The sequence below is a fragment of the Pinus tabuliformis genome, chromosome 7 (genome assembly GCF_031772625.1).
Source record: "Pinus tabuliformis cultivar Carrire ecotype Pingquan chromosome 7, CPIR1, whole genome shotgun sequence".
Lineage (NCBI taxonomy): Eukaryota > Viridiplantae > Streptophyta > Pinopsida > Pinales > Pinaceae > Pinus > Pinus tabuliformis.
Genome location: NC_142293.1, coordinates 1,620,105,154 through 1,620,123,954, shown reverse-complemented (window position 1 = coordinate 1,620,123,954; position 18,801 = coordinate 1,620,105,154). Strand labels below are relative to the sequence as shown.

Genomic DNA, 18,801 nt, shown 5'->3' with positions numbered 1-18,801 from the left:
ACCAACAGCACCGCAGAGGAGTGCGAAGAGGCTATAGAGGAATGCGAAGAGGCCGCAGAGGAATGCCAAGAGACCGCAGAGGAATGCGAGGAGGCCGCGGGAGCACATAGTTTTTGAAGCGCCATTGCACAATTAACCAAGAGGCGGATGGAGGAGTTAAAGACCAGCATTAAAAACCTTGCGTGAGACCAGCTCACCAGTTCTGCAAGGTACCTCGTGGCGTGCATGGGCTGACACCTGCCCATGTGAAGCGCCACCTTCGTACCATCATACCATTCAAACACCCACATCCGGGAGACCACGTTATATTAAACTCTTATTAATGTTATTTAAATATTATGCTAATTTTAAATTAATATGTCCATAATTTTATATATATGTCTTAATATGATATTAATGTCATTTTTTTTCTAATCAAGGAGACCAAACTATCTGAAGAAGAAATTGCAGAGACAATTCAAAGAATAAAAAAATTTAATGGAGTTGCAATCAGTGCGAGAGGAGCATCTCGTGGGATTTGCACTATGTGGAATCATACAATTATGGAGCTCAAAGGAATCCAAAAAAATCACCATTGGATCAAAACAAATAGTTCAAACAAAAATACAAGGAAATCTACAACAATATACAATGTTTACGCCTTTATGCACTATATAGATAGAGAGATTTGTTGGCAATCTCTATCGGATCAGTTAGTAGTAGAAGACAACCAAAATTTTATTATTGAATATTTTAAATTGATAATGAATGTCGAAGGAAAGTGTGGGGGTGCCTTTCTCTCGGATCCAAGCAAAGATAAACTAGAATCCATAATAGAGGAGCAGAATCTACTAGACATTCTTCCAATGAACGACATATTCACATGGAGGAATAGAAGGATAGGTCCTCACAACATTAAGGAAATATTAGATCATTTTCTAATCCATGTAAGCCTCACAACAAGAACATGATCAATGACTTTGAAAATTATTTCTTTCACAACATCTGATCACAAGCCAATTTTGTTAACATTCGGGGAGAGTGCCAATTTGGGTCCCCTTCCATTTCGTTTCAATCCTCAATAGGCATAGATTGAAGAGGTAAGGAAATAGGTGCAATCCACTTGGAAAATGAGAATTAATGGTTCTCTTGGATACATATGGGAGTCCAAGCTAAAGTTGGTCATAATAGCTCTCAAAGAATGGGCTAAATCATGCTTCAAGGAGTCATCACATAGAAAATTTGAGTTGCAAAGAGAATTGGAGAAAGTTCAAGTTAAAATGAAGAATGAAGAAGACACTAAAGAGCTGCAAATCAAGGAGAAACAAATAAATTGGGAACTATACAAAAAAAATAAAAATTGGAGAATTAAATCCATGAGTTTATGATTACAAGTCGGAGACAAGAACAAACCTTTTTTCCATAAACAAACTAAATCCAGAAGAATAAAGAAATGGATAGAAGTAAATAATGGATAGAAGTGATTAATGGATAAGGAAATGCAATAGCTGAAGGGAAGGCATAGATTAAGGAAGAGGCACATCAACATTTCAAAATATTGCTAACAACATATCTAGATCCAAATAATTTGAAAGATCTTTTCAGAACCATACTAAAAATGGTCACATAGGAGGATAATGCAGCCTTAAGCCAGTGGAGGAAGAGCAATTGAAAAAAAAAATATGGAGCATGTATCCTAATAAAGCGCTAGGAATAGACAGATTCACCAATGCCTTCTATCATTCATTTTGGGACCTCATCAAGAAAGATCTGCTCAAGATGATTCAATGGGTTCAATTCAAGCACAAAATTGGAGGTAATACAAATTCCACCTTTCTTGCTCTTATACCAAAAGAAACTAGGCCTACCTCCTTTAATCGCTTCAGGCCAATTTCTTTATGCAATGCTTCCTACAAAATTATAACCAAGACTCTTGCAAACCATCTTAAAAGACTCCTTCCTCATATAATCTTTGAAAATCAAGGAGTTTTGTCCAAATTGAAAAATTGTAGAAAACATTCTCTTAGTCCAAGAAGCCATTCATTCGAGCATTTCCTGAGAAGATTAAGGATTCATCATAAAGTTAGATATGGAAAATTAATTTGATAGAGTTAGACACTCCTTTCTTTTTGTTGTTCTAGACAAATTGGGTTTTGATAACAACTTCATTGACCTCATTAGAGATTGCATCCATAAGCCCTGGATTTCTCCCTTAATCAATGGAAGACCTGGTCAATTTTTTCAAAGCACTAGGGGTCTTAGACAAGGCTACCTAATATCTCATTTCCTATTCATTATAATGGTTGAAACCCTCAACAGGAAGCTAGAGCAAGAAAGGAAAAGTGGACTTCTTACAAGAATTCAATACAGTAGAAGAACTAAAAGCATGAATCACTCTCAATTTGTCAATGATACATTATTTATTAGAGGAGCCTCTTGTATTGTCACTAGAAGATTCAAAACCATTTTAGATAAATTTTTGTAAGCCTCTGGTAGCCTTCTCAATAATATGAAAAGAAACATATATGCCTGGAATACACCAATCATATCTCTCCAATGAAGTTATCAAATTTTTGGCATCCCCTTTAAAGTGGACTGGTTTTTATCGAATATTTTGGCATTCCAATCCCTAAAAACCCAATGAAATTAGAAATTTGGATATAGGTGATAGACAAAATGAAGAAAAAATTCCAACAATGGGGAATGCAATGGCTCAATTTAGCAGGCAAGGTAACTTTAATCAAATCAGTATTGTTAGCCCTGCCTTTGTACCAATTCACAATAGTGCAGGCTCCAACAACAATACAAAAGAAAATTGAGTTGATAATTTATAAGTTTCTATGGCAGGGAGGTAAGACAGAAACAAAAAAGTTTAGCTTGATAAGTTGGAAAAAGGTGATTATTCCTTATGACAAGGGGGGCATTTCCATAAGCCAATTGGGTCTAATGAATTTAGCATTGGGAGAAAAAATTATATGGAGATTAATATCCAAGGAATCATCATGGTGGAAGAAGGCCCTAGAGCGGAAATACGTAAGCACCCCTCATTAACAACTCCTCCAAACTCAGATCCCTAGCAGGCCTTGCTCTCAAATTTGGAAGATTTGTAAAAAATATTTACCTTTCGTCCAAGCCCATACGTCCAGAATCCATTGGGGAGGGCAATATATTAATATATTGGAAGTTAGTATAATGGGTAATCCTATCCTCTCTTATTTTCCATATTTTAATCTCCTCAAGACTTGGTTCCTCAAATCTTGACCAAATATCATATTGGAATTAGTATGACAATTCATGGGAGGGTTGGAAAAAACCAACAATTCCCCCATATTTGAATCCTCAATGGCTCCTTCTTCTTCAATATCTCATGAAAGCATCTCCAACCCACTATAGACAACTTGATGGTTTCAAGTGGAATCCTACTATAAAGGATTATTCAGTAAAAAGTGGATATGAAAAACTTCACGGAGACCAAGAACAACAACCTATCTGGCCTCTATGGAAAATTGTCTGGAAAAATGAAAGCCTACCTAAAATCAAGCTTTTTACATGGATGTTACTTAAAGGAAAAATTCTCACATAATACAATTTGAAAAAGAGAGGCATCCAAGGCCCCTCAATCTACCCATTCTACTTGAGAAATGAGGAAACAATTCAACATCTCTTCTTATCATGTGAATTTTCAAAAGGTTGCTGGCAAGCATTAGTGAACCATCTCCATATCCAGGTAAATGTTGATCTTGATATTTCAGAGTTCTTTGGTAAATGGAAATCCATATATCCCAATTCCTTCAAAAATAAGAAATTACTTAAATGTTTTTGGCCCAATCTCCCATCATTCCTCTGTTGGCAGCTATGGCTCGCCAGAAACAAGTATGTATTCCAAAAAAAAAATTAAATAGTATGAAAATTATGGTCAAGGTTTGGAATCTCCCAAAAGGCTATTCTCATTAAAAGAAACTGCAAAATCAACATTAATCTTCTGCAATCTCATGAAAGACTATGGTTCAACTTTGTATTGGATAGACTCTCCCCTAGCATGCATTCCCTAGTAAGAAGTCGAATTACAAAATTCAACTAGAAGTTCAGACTAGAAGGATAAGAATTCAATGCTTTTCTTAAATAACTTAATCATTCATGTCTTTTCATTGATGGGACGTATAAATTTTACCTTGGTTGTATCGGAGCAGGGGGTTTAATTCTGGACCACAATCAATCACTTATGAATATGGCCTAGGAAGTGAAATAAACAATAGGTTTGAGGCCTACTATTTTCTTCTAGGAGCTCAACTTCTTCATGATGGAAATCTTAGGAACCTAATAGTAATTTTGGATTCCACTATCCTCATTCAACACATGGAAAAGAACTCCATACCTGCCAACATTGACCTGGAGCAAATCGTCGTCCGTATCTAGCATCATATGAAAATTTGGGTAATGTATCATACTTTCATGTCTTGAGAGAAAATAATAGTAAAGTTGATGTATTAGCTAACAATGCATGTTGCAGACCTCAAGGTAAGGTCAGTATCAAGAATATATTATAAAGTTGCATTCGTCTCAAGACTTATCATGACTATAACATTGTACTGTCTAAATCAATCCATACGAGTTGTGAGAAGAATCTCTTCTACTGATCAAATGAGTATCCTCAAAGGACAGAGTGGTCTCTATTATGCACAACAACATATCTTTGTGTATCCCCTTCATATGATCCCTATATTATTAAAATATTCTTGTTTGATCTTCTCTAGAATTCACGAACTGGTGACTTGGTCCTATTATTCCCTTATTTATATTTATAAATCGATCTTCCCCTCCATTGTCCATTATGTATTCTCCTCCTTTCTTCTAGTCATCTCTTGTGTCCCTTTTTGTCCTATGCTTCCCATCCTCCCCTCCGCATTGCTCCTCTTCTCCCCTTCCCTTATCCTCGTCCCTCCCTTTCCCTATGGCATCACCACCTGAATGCCCCACTACAAAACTCTTAGAAATGAATTGGACCAGGTCAAACAACTGCAAGACAAATGGAATGGTAGATGCTCCTCAAAAATCAGAATTCTATCCTATCAGTAAACAACAACTAAAGAATAGCTTAAAAAGATCAGCAAGTGTTGCTCACATCTTGAACAAGCATTATCCTCCTTGCGTGAAATGTTGGAGAAGAATATCGCAGACACCTCCAGTTCCAATATCCATAGCAACTCTCTCAATCAAACGGAAGAGACATCTATCAACCAAGAACAGAGAGGATAGTTTGCTCATCTCAACAGGAAGCAATGAGTTCTCTTCTCAGATAAATTGGTTGTCTTACCTTGTTTATTTTCGATATAAATAAGCATTTAATGAAATGTAAATGCATTTATCTTCTGCAGGAATTTATTAGAGATTATGCAGGAAGTGTAATAGGATATATAGGATATGGTTCAGCTTATGTATCAATAAGAACTATAAGTGTAGAGGATCTAGCTTTGGAATCCTCTTCTTATCAACAAGAAGTATTGTATCAAGGCATACAACCATCCTTTTTCGAATGAATATAAGATAATTGATCCCGTTAAAAAAATATAAAATCTAAATTATGGCATTCCTTTTTTTTATAAAGGCTCAATCAAGCATAATAGCCCAATCGAGCTATAGCACTTAATCAAGCCTTTGTTAACAATGTATATGGCTTGATCAAGGGTTTACAAAACCCTCGATCGAGCTACTTGAATTTGAAATTTAAATGCTTAATTGAGCCTCTTAAGTCCTCAAATCCACAAGTTCAACACTCCTGCAAAATTTCTTGCAATGCCATTTTGTACCCTAGCGGACTTAGAGAAAAAATTTCCGTTAGATGGCATAGTTAATCATGGTGGATTCATGAAAAAATCCTCTATTTAATGGCATATGAGTTTGACATTTCAAATTCATATGATATTTTTCATCTAATTTCTTTTAAACATAATGTTTCAATTTTTTTTTAATAATTTTAAAGAGGTTGAATAAAAAATCAATATCATAAAATATACACAACGAAAACACTTTCAAAAAATAGCACTATATTCATTTACAAGTCTTCTTCAAAGAGTATTCTTGGTTTTTCAATTTATATAAATAGTTGAAAAAAAACCTATGTGAATACATGTGTCTGCAAAATACAATTGAAATATTATTTAGCCAACTTCAAAAAATAATAAAAAAATATAATTTTTCATAAAAAATATTTTTTTAATATAAAAAACTTAGTTCTATCTGTGTAGATCATGCTCATATATATATTAGACTAATTATTATACTTGAACATACACATACTTCTTAAGATGCATGAAAATGTACACAAAAAGACATTTCGTTTAATGGAAAATTAACATATTATAAGACACTAAATATTTTTGCAAATAATATTATTAAGACAACAACATAATTCTTTACAATTTATCTTTTTACTCAAAATCAAAATTAATAATGATTTCATAAATTTTAAAAACTTCAATTCTATAATAATTATAAAAAAAAAAAATCTAAAATTTGATTGCCACAATTAATCCAAAATATAACTCATTTTCAAGCATTCACTCATATAGCGTTAATAATTTTATTTTCGACCTCTTAACTCATTTTCAAGCATTCACTCATATATAGCGTTAATAATTTTATTTTCGAACTCTTTCGACACTTAGAAAGGAAAATTTTGATTATTTCTAAAGCAATTAATCTTACCAACATAGCGTTCTTGCTAAAATGGCATGTGAGATCATTCAAATATTTACAGTTTATGCACGAGAATCTACGGATGTGCTATGTCATTATGGCTCAATTTTGTTGAAAGATATGTGTATCATACATACACATAAGGAGAGAGTAGAAAGTCCAACCCTGAGAATTCTGAGGGTAGAATGTTGTTTTTTTCTATAATAAATTTATATAATTTAGAGTTAAAAGATATACATATTTTTTAAGATGATGTAAGATTAAATAATTCTTTTATTGTAATAAATATTTATATGATATTATTTTATTTTAAAATTATTTTAGGTTATTATATATAAAATTTGGTTAACGATTTTATATGTAAAATCGAATTTAAATAATATTAAAATGTATAACATATTATTAGAGACGATGGTTATAAGGTTTGTTTTTATTTTATTTTTAAAATTTTGATATTATAAAGATTTAATTTTATTTATTTATTTATTTTATATTTAAAATTTAAATAGATTAAAAAAATTATTTTTTTAAATGTAAAAAAAACATGTTAATAACATAAAATTTAAAAGAAAATCTGTTTATATATTATTAATAAATTATTCTCTTTTTATATTATTATTAATAAATTATTCAAATATTATAATATTTTTTAGATAAAAATAAACGAATAAATATGCATTTATAGATATTACTCAACAATAATTGTCTTCTTTATTGTTATTTTCGGATGATAATGAGGGCAGGAAAACCATTTGGAAGAAAGAACAATAAATTTTAGTAATAACGCCAACGGTAACAGACAACAGAAGAAGACTGAAGAAGCCAAGGTCTATAAGCGGACGACCACATGGCCTCGAGGAGTGCCTTGTCTGATCAGATGCATTAAGAAAACTTAATGCATCCATCATTTGACAAAGATTCTTGGACAAGTGCTGCAAAATAGATCTTCTCCGAACCGTTCAAAATATTTCTCTTTGACGAGAAGTTCGCAACTTGATTTTGTTCCCGGTAGATGTGTCAGAAAGAAATTACCTAAAAAAAAATTCTCCAAATTGTGAATTCCAAGCATTCAATTGGAAAGCAATGGCTAATGAAACTGTGTATGACTTTTGATTCAATTTATGAGACTTTTTGGAATTTATGAGACTTTTTGGGTCTCGATAAACTGTTGGGGATTTTTCTGAGAAAATCCCAAAAACCAAAATTCAAACACACAGAGGCAATGCTCTGTTTCCTTTGTTCCAGGATCTTTTTTGTGCACAGGGAAGCTTTTAAAAAAAAAAATTACTGAGGAACAGAGTATTTCACCACCATAAAATGATTTCTATTCAAAAATATATTGCCTCATACATATTCATCCTCTTTTACTGAGAGGGATTTACCAAAAACAACATTCAACCAACAAAAAAAACAAACTCTGTCTCCTCCTGAGAATTTACTGTGCTGGGTAAAATTCTCATTTACATTCACTGCTGTGAAAACATTTTACTTACTGGTGTAAAAACCTTCTTTTACATACTGCTGTAAAAAACAAAATTTACACATGCTTACAAAACAAATGCGCTCCTCTGTTCTTCGCGGATATCACTGCTGTGCATTATCCTCTCTCACACTACAGAGTTACATTACAATGAGCAACATACATCTTATGCACTGCTGTGCCTATCAATAACAAAAGACTGGTGTATATTTTTGTTGTTGCCCATGTTGTGCATTTCATACTATTCTCTTTCGCTCCCCCGAGCTCTCACCTTACAATTGGTCAACGCACTACAAAAAACATAACATATATATTGTATATACAATACAATAAAAATATAATATGTAACCTGCATATGCCCATACCTCCGACATATATAAAAAAATAAAATTGAAGTTTTCACCAACCTAGTTCCTATCATAATAACTATGTAATAAATATTTTTACGTCGGTCAACCAAAATTGAAATTCACTCCACGCAAAGTCATTAATGCAAGCTTGTATGCAGGTTGGAACGATGGACGGCGGAGATCGATGGAGTAGATCCGACGGTGGAGGAGAATATCGGGAGGCCTTACTTGTCTGAACGATAGCACCCGAGAAATGACATCTGCTTACGTATGGGGAGAGACGCGTGCCCAAATTTTATTGCATCGGGCTCGAGAGTACGGAAACAACTTTACGCTGGAAGGCGGTCCGAGATTGAAAGGCTGTTTTGCTGAGCGGTTTGGGCGTTGGTACGGCTGCGTTGAAATTACATATTCAACACTCCCCTTTAATTTCAACTGCTGGGCATTCGGTCATACCCAGACACTTCCTCAAAAATTCAAAGCTTTTCTGATCCAATGGCTTTGTCAAAATGTCTGCTACCTGTTCTTGAGTCCTGCAATGTTCTAAGACAATTTCTCCATTGTTCACCAATTCTCTGATGTAGTGAAACCTTATATCAATGTGTTTCGTTCTCTTATGAAACACTGAATTCTTTGACAATGCAATAGCTGAGCTATTGTCACAAAAAATCACTGTCGCTTTTGCCTGCTCTTGGCCTAAGCTCCTCAACATTCTTCTCATCCAAACTGCTTGACATGCTGCTGCTGTAGCTGCCACATATTCAGCCTCTGCTGTAGACAATGCTACAATGGACTGCTTCTTAGAAGCCCATGAAATGGCTCCTGAACCCATATGAAAAACATAACCGGAAGTGCTTTTCCGATCATCTACACTTCCAGCCCAATCACTATCAGTGTATCCAATTAAATCTGAACTTTCTGAGACACTATATAATATGCCAAACATTTTGGTACCTTTGACATACCTTAAAATTCTTTTTGCTGCCTGCCAATGTGCCTCCTTTGGTCTCTCCATAAATCTGGAAATTAAACTAACAGCATACATAATGTCAGGTCTAGTAGCTGTTAAATACATAAGGCTGCCAACAATACTCTTGTACAAACTAGGATCAAAATCCTTGCTGTTGTCCTCTCTGCTGAGTTTTAATCCCATTACTGTGGGAGTGATCGCTGCCTTACATTCTTGCATGTTAAATCTGCTCAATACTTGATTTACATATCTTGCTTGTGAGATAAAAATTCTTTTTTCATTTTGATCTACTTCTATGCCTAAGAAGTATCTCAAGAAACCCATGTCAGTCATTTCAAATTCCTCTTTCATGACTGATTTAAAATTCTCAATGAGCTGATTATCATTACCTGTGAAAATAACATCATCAACATATAAGACAACAATTAAAATTTTACCATCTTTTTCTTTGATGTAGACGGTGGGTTCTCCTTCACATTTGTCAAATTCATTATCCAATAGATAGGAATCTATCCTGCTGTACCATGCTCTTGGCGCTTGCTTCAGCCCATAAAGAGCCTTCTTCAATTTGCACACTTTGTGCTCTTCACCTTTCTTCTCATAGCATAGAGGTTGTTCAACATAAACCTCTTCCTTTAACACTCCATTTAGGAATGCTGACTTCACGTCCATTTGGTAGACTTTCCATTTGTTTTGTGCTGCTATAGACAGCACTGCTCTCACGGTTTCCATTCTTGCAACCGGTGCGAAAGTCTTCTCATAATCTCTCCCATACTGCTGCTTGTACCCTTTGACAACCAGCCTTGCCTTGTGCCTTTCTATTTTGCCTTCAGCATTGCTTTTGGTCTTGTAGACCCATTTCACTCCAATGACTTCTTTGCCTTTTGGTAGCTCAACCAAATCCCATGTTTTGTTTCTCTCTATGGCATTCATCTCTTCATCCATAGCTTCTATCCATTTCTTATCTTTAATTGCATCTTCGAAATGAATAGGATCATCAACATGACAATACAAGGCAAATAAGGAATTCATTCCTTCATCATAAATATCACTTAGATTTCTAAACTTCTTACCTCTTTCATTTGGTGTGCAAGTGCTTGAAGATGCACTTGAATTTCCTCCTTGTGGTGTGCTTGGAGAAGCACTTTCATTTATCCTCAATGGTGTCCCTTGCTGTCCTTGTGTTGGGGCTGCTGTTTGGGGATCCATTTCAGCCACCTCCTCATCATCTTCATCATGAGACAAACAGCTTTTAACATTCACTGTTTTCTCTATGCTTCCATCCCAAGCTTCCTCCTCAATGAATTGAACATCTCTGCTGACAAAAAAATTCTTGGTAGATGGGATATACAACCTGTAGCCTTTGGATTCCTTACAGTATCCAATGAAAAGACATTTCTCCCCTTTGCTGTCCAACTTCCTCCTTAGCTGATCTGGAATGTGTGCATAGGCCACACATCCAAAAACTCTCATGTGGGTGACTCCTTGCTTTCTCCCACTCCATGCCTCTTCCGGCACTTTGTTCAACACTGCTTTTGTAGGACACCTGTTCAAAATATACACTGCACAATTTACAGCTTCAGCCCAATAATCATTTGGCAAATGCTTTGCCTTCAACATGCTCCTTGCCATATCCATGATGGTCCTGTTCTTCTTTTCAGCAACTCCATTTTGCTGTGGGGTGTACCTAGCTGTAAACTGTTTGTGAATTCCATTTTCTCTACAAAATCGTAGGAATTCCTTGGAGATATACTCACCTCCTCTATCAGTTCTCAAAACTTTAATGTGCAGCCCGCTTTGGTTTTCCACAAATGCCTTGAAATTTTGGAATTTCTCAAACACTTCACTTTTGTTTTTAAGAAAATATACCCAAGTTTTTCTTGTAAAGTCATCAATAAATGTTAGGAAATATTGGCTGCCTGCTAATGATGGAGCTTGCATCGGTCCACATAAATCTGAGTGAATGATTTCTAAGGGTGCCTTTGCCCTTATGCTCTTCCCTGATGGAAAACTTTGTGGTTTTCCCAAAATGCAACCTTCACATAAGCTGTCCGGTTTCTCTATCAATGGTAGTCCTCTTACCATTCCTTTTCTGCTTAACAAGTTTAGACCTCCAAAATTGAGATGTCCAAATCTCAAGTGCCACAACCAATTTTCATCCTTTGGCACGCTTTGGAAAGTCTCTTGGGTGACTGCTGCAATTTCTCCTTTGTTTTTCAAATCTGCCCTTATCCTAAGAGGGAACATCCTGTTCCTCGTCATCTTCACTTCAACAATGCATCTTTTGCTGGGTGCTATATCCATGATGGTGCATACATCATTTTTAAAGAAAACATTGTACCCCTTATGGACAAGCTGTCCAATACTCAAGAGGTTACATCTCATTCCGGGAACATAGTAGACATCTGCTATGGTTTTCCTTTCTCCTTGCTTTGTAAATATTTTTACCTCCCCTTTTCTCATAACAGAGATTTTACTATCAGTTCCTAGTGTGACTTCTGATTTCACATTTTTGTCTAGGGCAGAAAAGAGGGCTATGTTTCCTGTCATATGGTTGCTGCAACCTGAGTCTAAAAACCATATGTCTTCACTGTTTGTTTCAGCCATGTTACAAGCTAACAACACATTATTTTGGCTGATGTTTTCTCTAGTAACATTTGCATTTCGTCTATCACTCATATCATGCTGCTTCTTCCTACATTCACTGGCATAATGCCCATATTTTTTACAATAATAGCATTGGACATTGGATTTTTCATACCTTTGTCCTTGAGCATGATATTGTCCTCTTTGTTGGCTGCTGCCTTGACCTTGGTTCTGATTTGGATTGTTGCCTCTTCCTTGAGCATTTGCTGGATTGTTCCTTCCACCTCTGTTCTGGCTTCTGCCTCTTCCTCTCTTGTTTCCTCTGCCTTGACCTCTTCCTCTTCCAAAAGACATCTGGGTCTTGAAGGCTTGCTCTAGAGATGAGTTTTCATTTCTACTCAACCTCTGCTCATGTGTTATCAATGATGCATGTAGCTCATCAACTGAAAAGTTTGAGAGATCCTTTGTCTCCTCTATGGTGGTGACAATCGCATCAAACTTTGAGGGTAAGACCCTCAATATTTTCTCCACAATCCTCCTTTCTTCAATGGTTTCTCCATGAGTCCTCATCTATGTGACCAGACCAATTACATGTGTGAAAAATGAGTCAATGGTGTCTGACTCCTTCATGCTCAGATTCTCAAAATCTTTTCTCAGCAATTGTAGTTTTGCTGTCTTCACTCTCTCCATGCCTTGATAGGCTGTCTTGAGGGTTTGCCATGCTTCATTTGCTGTCTTAGCTGCTGCTAACCTTGGAAACACACTCTGGTCTACTGCTAGATACAACAACACACGGGCTTTTGAATCCTTCTTCCTATTGCTCTTCAGTAGATCTCTCTCTCCCTGAGTTAATGCATTGAACTCATTTTCATCTGCTGGTTCTTCAAAACCATCTTCAACTATTTCCCATAAATCTTGAGAGGCAAACAGGGCTGTCATGGTTATTGCCCAATAGTCATAGTTTTTCCCATTAAACTGTGGGAGCTGGGTGTTAAACATACCCATACCAGTGCTTGTGCTGGCCATTCCTTGCATCTTTAGTTATGCTTCAATTTCTTGACTGTGTATTTTAAAACAACTGACTGCTTCTTCAGCAACACATAAAAACTTTGTGAAATACCTGAGTATTTTCTTGACTGAGCCTTCAATTTGCTGGGGAAGCTTTACAGCTGCAACAAACTCCTCCCTTCAGCTTCTTTAATGAACCTGCTCTAATACCACTATTGGGGATTTTTCTGAGAAAATCCCAAAAACAAAAATTGAAACACACAGAGGCAATGCTCTGTTTCCTTTGTTCCAGGATCTTTTTTGTGCACAGGGAAGCTTTTAAAAAAGAAATTACTGAGGAACAGAGTATTTCACCACCATAAAATGATTTCTATTCAAAAATATATTGCCTCATACATATTCATCCTCTTTTACTGAGAGGGATTTACCAAAAACAACATTCAACCAACAAAAACAAACTCTGTCTCCTCCTGAGAATTTACTGTGCTGGGTAAAATTCTCATTTACATTCACTGCTGTGAAAACATTTTACTTACTGGTGTAAAAACCTTCTTTTACATACTGCTGTAAAAAACAAAATTTACACATGCTTACAAAACAAATGCGCTCCTCTGTTCTTCGCGGATAGCACTGCTGTGCATTATCCTCTCTCACACTACAGAGTTACATTACAATGAGCAACATACATCTTATGCACTGCTGTGCCTATCAATAACAAAAGACTGGTGTATTTTTGTTGTTGCCCGCGCTGTGCATTTCATACTATTCTCTTTCGCTCCCCCGAGCTCTCACCTTACAATTGGTCAACGCACTACAAAAAACATAACATATATATTGTATATACAATACAATAAAAATATAATACGTAACCTGCATATGCCCATACCTCCGACATATATAAAAAAATAAAATTGAAGTTTTCACCAACCTAGTTCCTATCATAATAACTATGTAATAAATATTTTTACGGCGGTCAACCAAAATTGAAATTCACTCCACGCAAAGTCATTAATGCAAGCTTGTATGCAGGTTGGAACGATGGACGACGGAGATCGATGGAGTAGATCCGACGGTGGAGGAGAATATCGGGAGGCCTTACTTGTCTGAACAATAGCACCCGAGAAATGACATCTGCTTACGTATGGGGAGAGACGTGTGCCCAAATTTTATTGCATCGGGCTCGAGAGTACGGAAACAACTTTACGCTGGAAGGCGGTCCGAGATTGAAAAGTTGTTTTGCTGAGCAGTTTGGGCGTTGGTACGGCTGCGTTGAAATTACATATTCAACATAAACATGTAATACATATATTCCTAACCATTTTGAGTCTCTAGTTTATATAATACATATATTCCTAACCATGACCATGTGGCACAGAGTAGAACATCTAGTTTATATAATATATATATTCCTAACCATTTGGCGCAGAGTAGAACATCCAATAGTGAAAAAATTTCTGCTTAGTTGTTTTTACAATAACCACCCCGCACACCAGAAATGATAGTATTTATCTGGCTCAATAACAACAAATGCACCATAACCACACTTCCTTCCTTTCTGAATAAGCACCATTGAAAAAACCAACCAATAAGTTCCTCCATATATCCTTTATCCTCATCAATCTCTTGTGCTACTTCTTCTTCCTCCACCCAATCTCTGCATAGTAAGCCATGATCTTTATCACAATGTTCCTAACGTCCACCAGTTTATGTTCAAAAAGCTTGGAGTTCCTGCACCACCAAATGATCCAAATTATGTAGAACGGAAGGGAGCAATGGTCATTTTGTGTGGCGAACCAAAGTTGAAGGCATTCCTCCGGTAAACTTTGCAACCAAGTCGTGTGAATATTTCATGCATCTAAAACCCTAATCCAGATAGTTGTTGCGAAGGGAAAAATCAGGAATACGAGTCGCACGTATTCAAAATCTTTCATACACATAGGCTATACGCTAGGGCCATCGAACCCCCTATGATGAAGGTTCCCCATGTGACAATGCGATCATGAAGCACCAGCGAACAAAAACATTTTAATTTCTGAGGAATCTCTCACAACCAAATTTTTTGAAACCAAAGTTTGAAATCAAAATCGAATTGTACCAAATGAAATCTATGATATATCTCCCGTCCCACAATTTGACCCTTCCTGTTCTGACCGTTCCATACAGGCTTATCTTCTTGCTCGGAAAAAGAAACACCCGCAGCACTAAGTTGTGTGACGTAATTTGCCCTAAGCCAAGAATGAAATATGGAAAAGAAACTGAGCAATTAATAATATTCATGCACGGACATTTTTATGTCGATTGCTGATTTCCCAAATATTCGGGAATCGGACAGACATGGGGGCCTTCAATTTTTTTTGACCCCGCCCATTCCTGAATATTCGGAAAATCAACAATCTACTAAGCTCTGCTTAAGCTCAAGACCCATACCATGGAGGTGACGAAGTAGAGTAACCGATAATATGTGATTTCCAAAAAAAATTCCTTCAAGGGCGTCCACAGCAATCTCGATCCGCGATCCATTTCCAACATCCCAGCGAAGACTCCCAAGGAGACAATGTATATTTTTCATCATACTCTACCAGATGAAAGTAGAACATTGTTTTATTAGTGCTCCTTCCCTGATCCAATTGGCATAATGCTGCTACCAGACAAAGCCCTCCAAAGGTCTTGATAATCAGAGACCTATTGAACATTTTAGTGTCTAAAATGCCCCATTGTCCTGCTTCCACCGGATTAGCTGAAGTTGTTCATCTAACCAAGTGAATTTTCCTCAGCTGATTGTGGCCGGACCTTAGAAATCTAGCCATGATGGCGTCAATTTTGCGAAGGATCTCCATCAAAAGCATAAACAAATGTGTCCAGAAAACAGAAATATTTTGTAACACTGACTTGATCAAAATCAACCGCCACCCATGGATAACCATCTTATGTGACCATACTGTCAACTACTTGTTAATTTTGATTGATCATCCATTCCTAGTCCTTCGTGCCATAATTGTTCGGTTTTAACTTGATGCCAAGGTAGACAAAACCTTCATCAATATGTATGGAAGAAATCTCAAATATGTTGCATATTTCCTTCATCACCAAATCCTCCCTATCAGTTGTGATCAGCACTAAATTCCCCTTATTCATATATAGACCTGATGCCTCCCCAAAGGACTTGAGAATCCAATAAAATTGTAAGCACATCATTGCGTGACAACACCCCTACTGCATTACAGAGCTCCGCGTAACAACATTAATGCCTAGGCCAGGTTCGAGTCACAATCTCCATTGCACATTTCTCAGACGAAATTTAAACAAAGCAGTGCCGAGCCTACCCAACAGTAAGCAAATTGGAGATGGGATAAAATTAATTCAATTACCAAGAAAATTAGAGATAAAATCGAATTAATTCAATTACCAAGAGGTGATTTTCTAGAGCGAATGGGACATACAACTTCCAAAATCATCTTCTATCTATTTAATAAATTCCAATCCTCACACAGTCTAATTGGGTTTTGCCTCCTCTGATTGATTGATTTGCAGAGTAGAATCTACCAGCATGGATGCACCACACTCCTAAGGTCACACTCGTGAAATAAAATGAAAAGGTTAGAAAAAAAAAAAAAAACATATAGGGCGAGATTGCAGTGATATCTGGGTGATATAGAAAATTAATCGAAACAATTCATCATCCCAAAATGCAGCAAAACCGAACCAATTCATCAACCCAAAATAAATGAAAACTGAATTTACAGATATAAATCAAAATCGGATATAATATCTGTAGGGAGTCTGGATCGAATTCGAAACCTGGCGAGGAAAATAAATCAAAACTCAATTTATAGATATAAATCAAAACCAAATTTAGTAGGTGTAATTAGTGGAAGGGGAATACCCCATCAGTATAAATTTATCTTAAGATTTACTATTCTTAAGATTTACTATGAGCTGAAAACTATCAAAATTTTTATAATGTTAATAATTTATCAATAGTTAACAAAGATCTTCAAATAATTTATTTAAATTAATAATTTATTTAAATTTTTTGTTAAAATATTTTTGAAAAAATCTTACTCACACATTTTTTATACTTTTAAATACTTTAAAACATATTGTTTTTTTTATTATAGGGGACATTATTTTTCTATATAGAACATAATTTATTTTTATTTTAAATGGACTAACAGATAGACAGACTTACACATCCCTTCATATTATCAATATAATTTAGTTAACGAAGATCTTGAAATAGTTTATTTAAATCTCTTGTTGAAATATTTTTGAAAAAATTTTACTCACACATTTTTTTTATTTACTTTCTATTATTTTATTTTACATAAAAAATACTTACACATACCCTGACACTAGACTGTAGAATGAGCATTTTGGCTCAACAAATGAGTACTTATATTAACATCTATATTGATAAATCATTTTTAATAAACTAAAAAAAATTTGCAAAATCAAGAGAAAAGCTGAGTTAAAAATAAACCTATAAAACTATTAGTAAATCTTTCATATTATCACTTAAATGATGTATTTGATATGGTTAAAAAAATATTCTCACTAAAGCAAATCTTAACTATTCATTTAATAAAATAATAAAATTCTCCAACCCAAAACCGCTCCTATCAGGATACTTATATGCTGTAGTTCCAGATTTAGTTGATTATTTATTAGTTAAAAACTATAAATTAGACAAATATTTCGTGTGAAAGGTGTATAAATTTATTTTTGGATTTTTTTTCTCAGAATGTAAATATAAATATAAATTACATTAATAAAACATCCATATAAATTTCTATTATTTAAAAAATCTAATATTTTTTCACTTTTATTTATTTATTGGTAAGGCAGTTTATATACAAAGTTACAAAACAGTGGGAACTAGATTTTCATATGAATTTTTATATAAAGAAGATTTGGGAACGACTAATTTCTTTGAGTAAAGCTTCATATCCGTGTTTTTGGGAAGAATGAGCTCCGCATATTGGATCACCTTACTGGTATGGAAGAGGCCCTGGAGGCCCATATGACCTTCTGCATGCAATTCAGGGCTAACCCCCTTGTGCAACTAGTTGGTGCCATGGGGCAGCTATTCAATTGGATCTTAGATATACTATGGAAGTCCCACTAACAACTGTGCAGTCAAGAGGGATGTTGATCGTTCAGGACTTGCCCGTGCTGTTACCTGCTTCTCCATTTTCAGAGGCACAAAAATATGAGTAACCAAAGTTTTATGGGCGTTGTTATTGTCAAATCTCTCATAGCGGAGAGCATCGATGTGAAGTATAGATATACTATGGAAGTGGAGCTGCTTTCGTAATTTTTGAGGGTTTTGACTAAGCAGCTTTTGCTGCAAATCGTTAACTTAAACCTTTACTAACCCTGTTAATGATGATCATGTTGTTTAGAAATATTAGTCTGTGAATGGATTACCTGTATGCAGGAACTCAACTCATCAGGTTTGACTACATATTTTAACTTTAGTGCTTATTCCATGGAGGATGGGAATGGTGATTCCGTGGATCTCTCACGAAAAGAGTGGCTAAGCGGTTAAATCTTAGATTAATGCTGCCATGGTTTGTCTTCAATCCATGTAAAGAAAGTAGTTACTTATGGTTTATGGGTTATTAACAGAAAAGCGATATAGCAAATCTCACTGCATCTTCACACATTTTTTTTATCGAAGGAAAAGGATAAAGTGACTGGAAACTTGATATTCATGTTAGGATACTTATAAA

General features: G+C 35.4%; 1 pseudogene; it reads left to right on the top strand.

Moving 5' to 3' along the window:
- The window catches only part of LOC149254428 (uncharacterized), a 68,125-nt pseudogene extending 49,843 nt beyond the window's left edge, over positions 1-18,282 (top strand).
- The last annotated feature ends 519 nt before the right edge of the window (positions 18,283-18,801 follow it).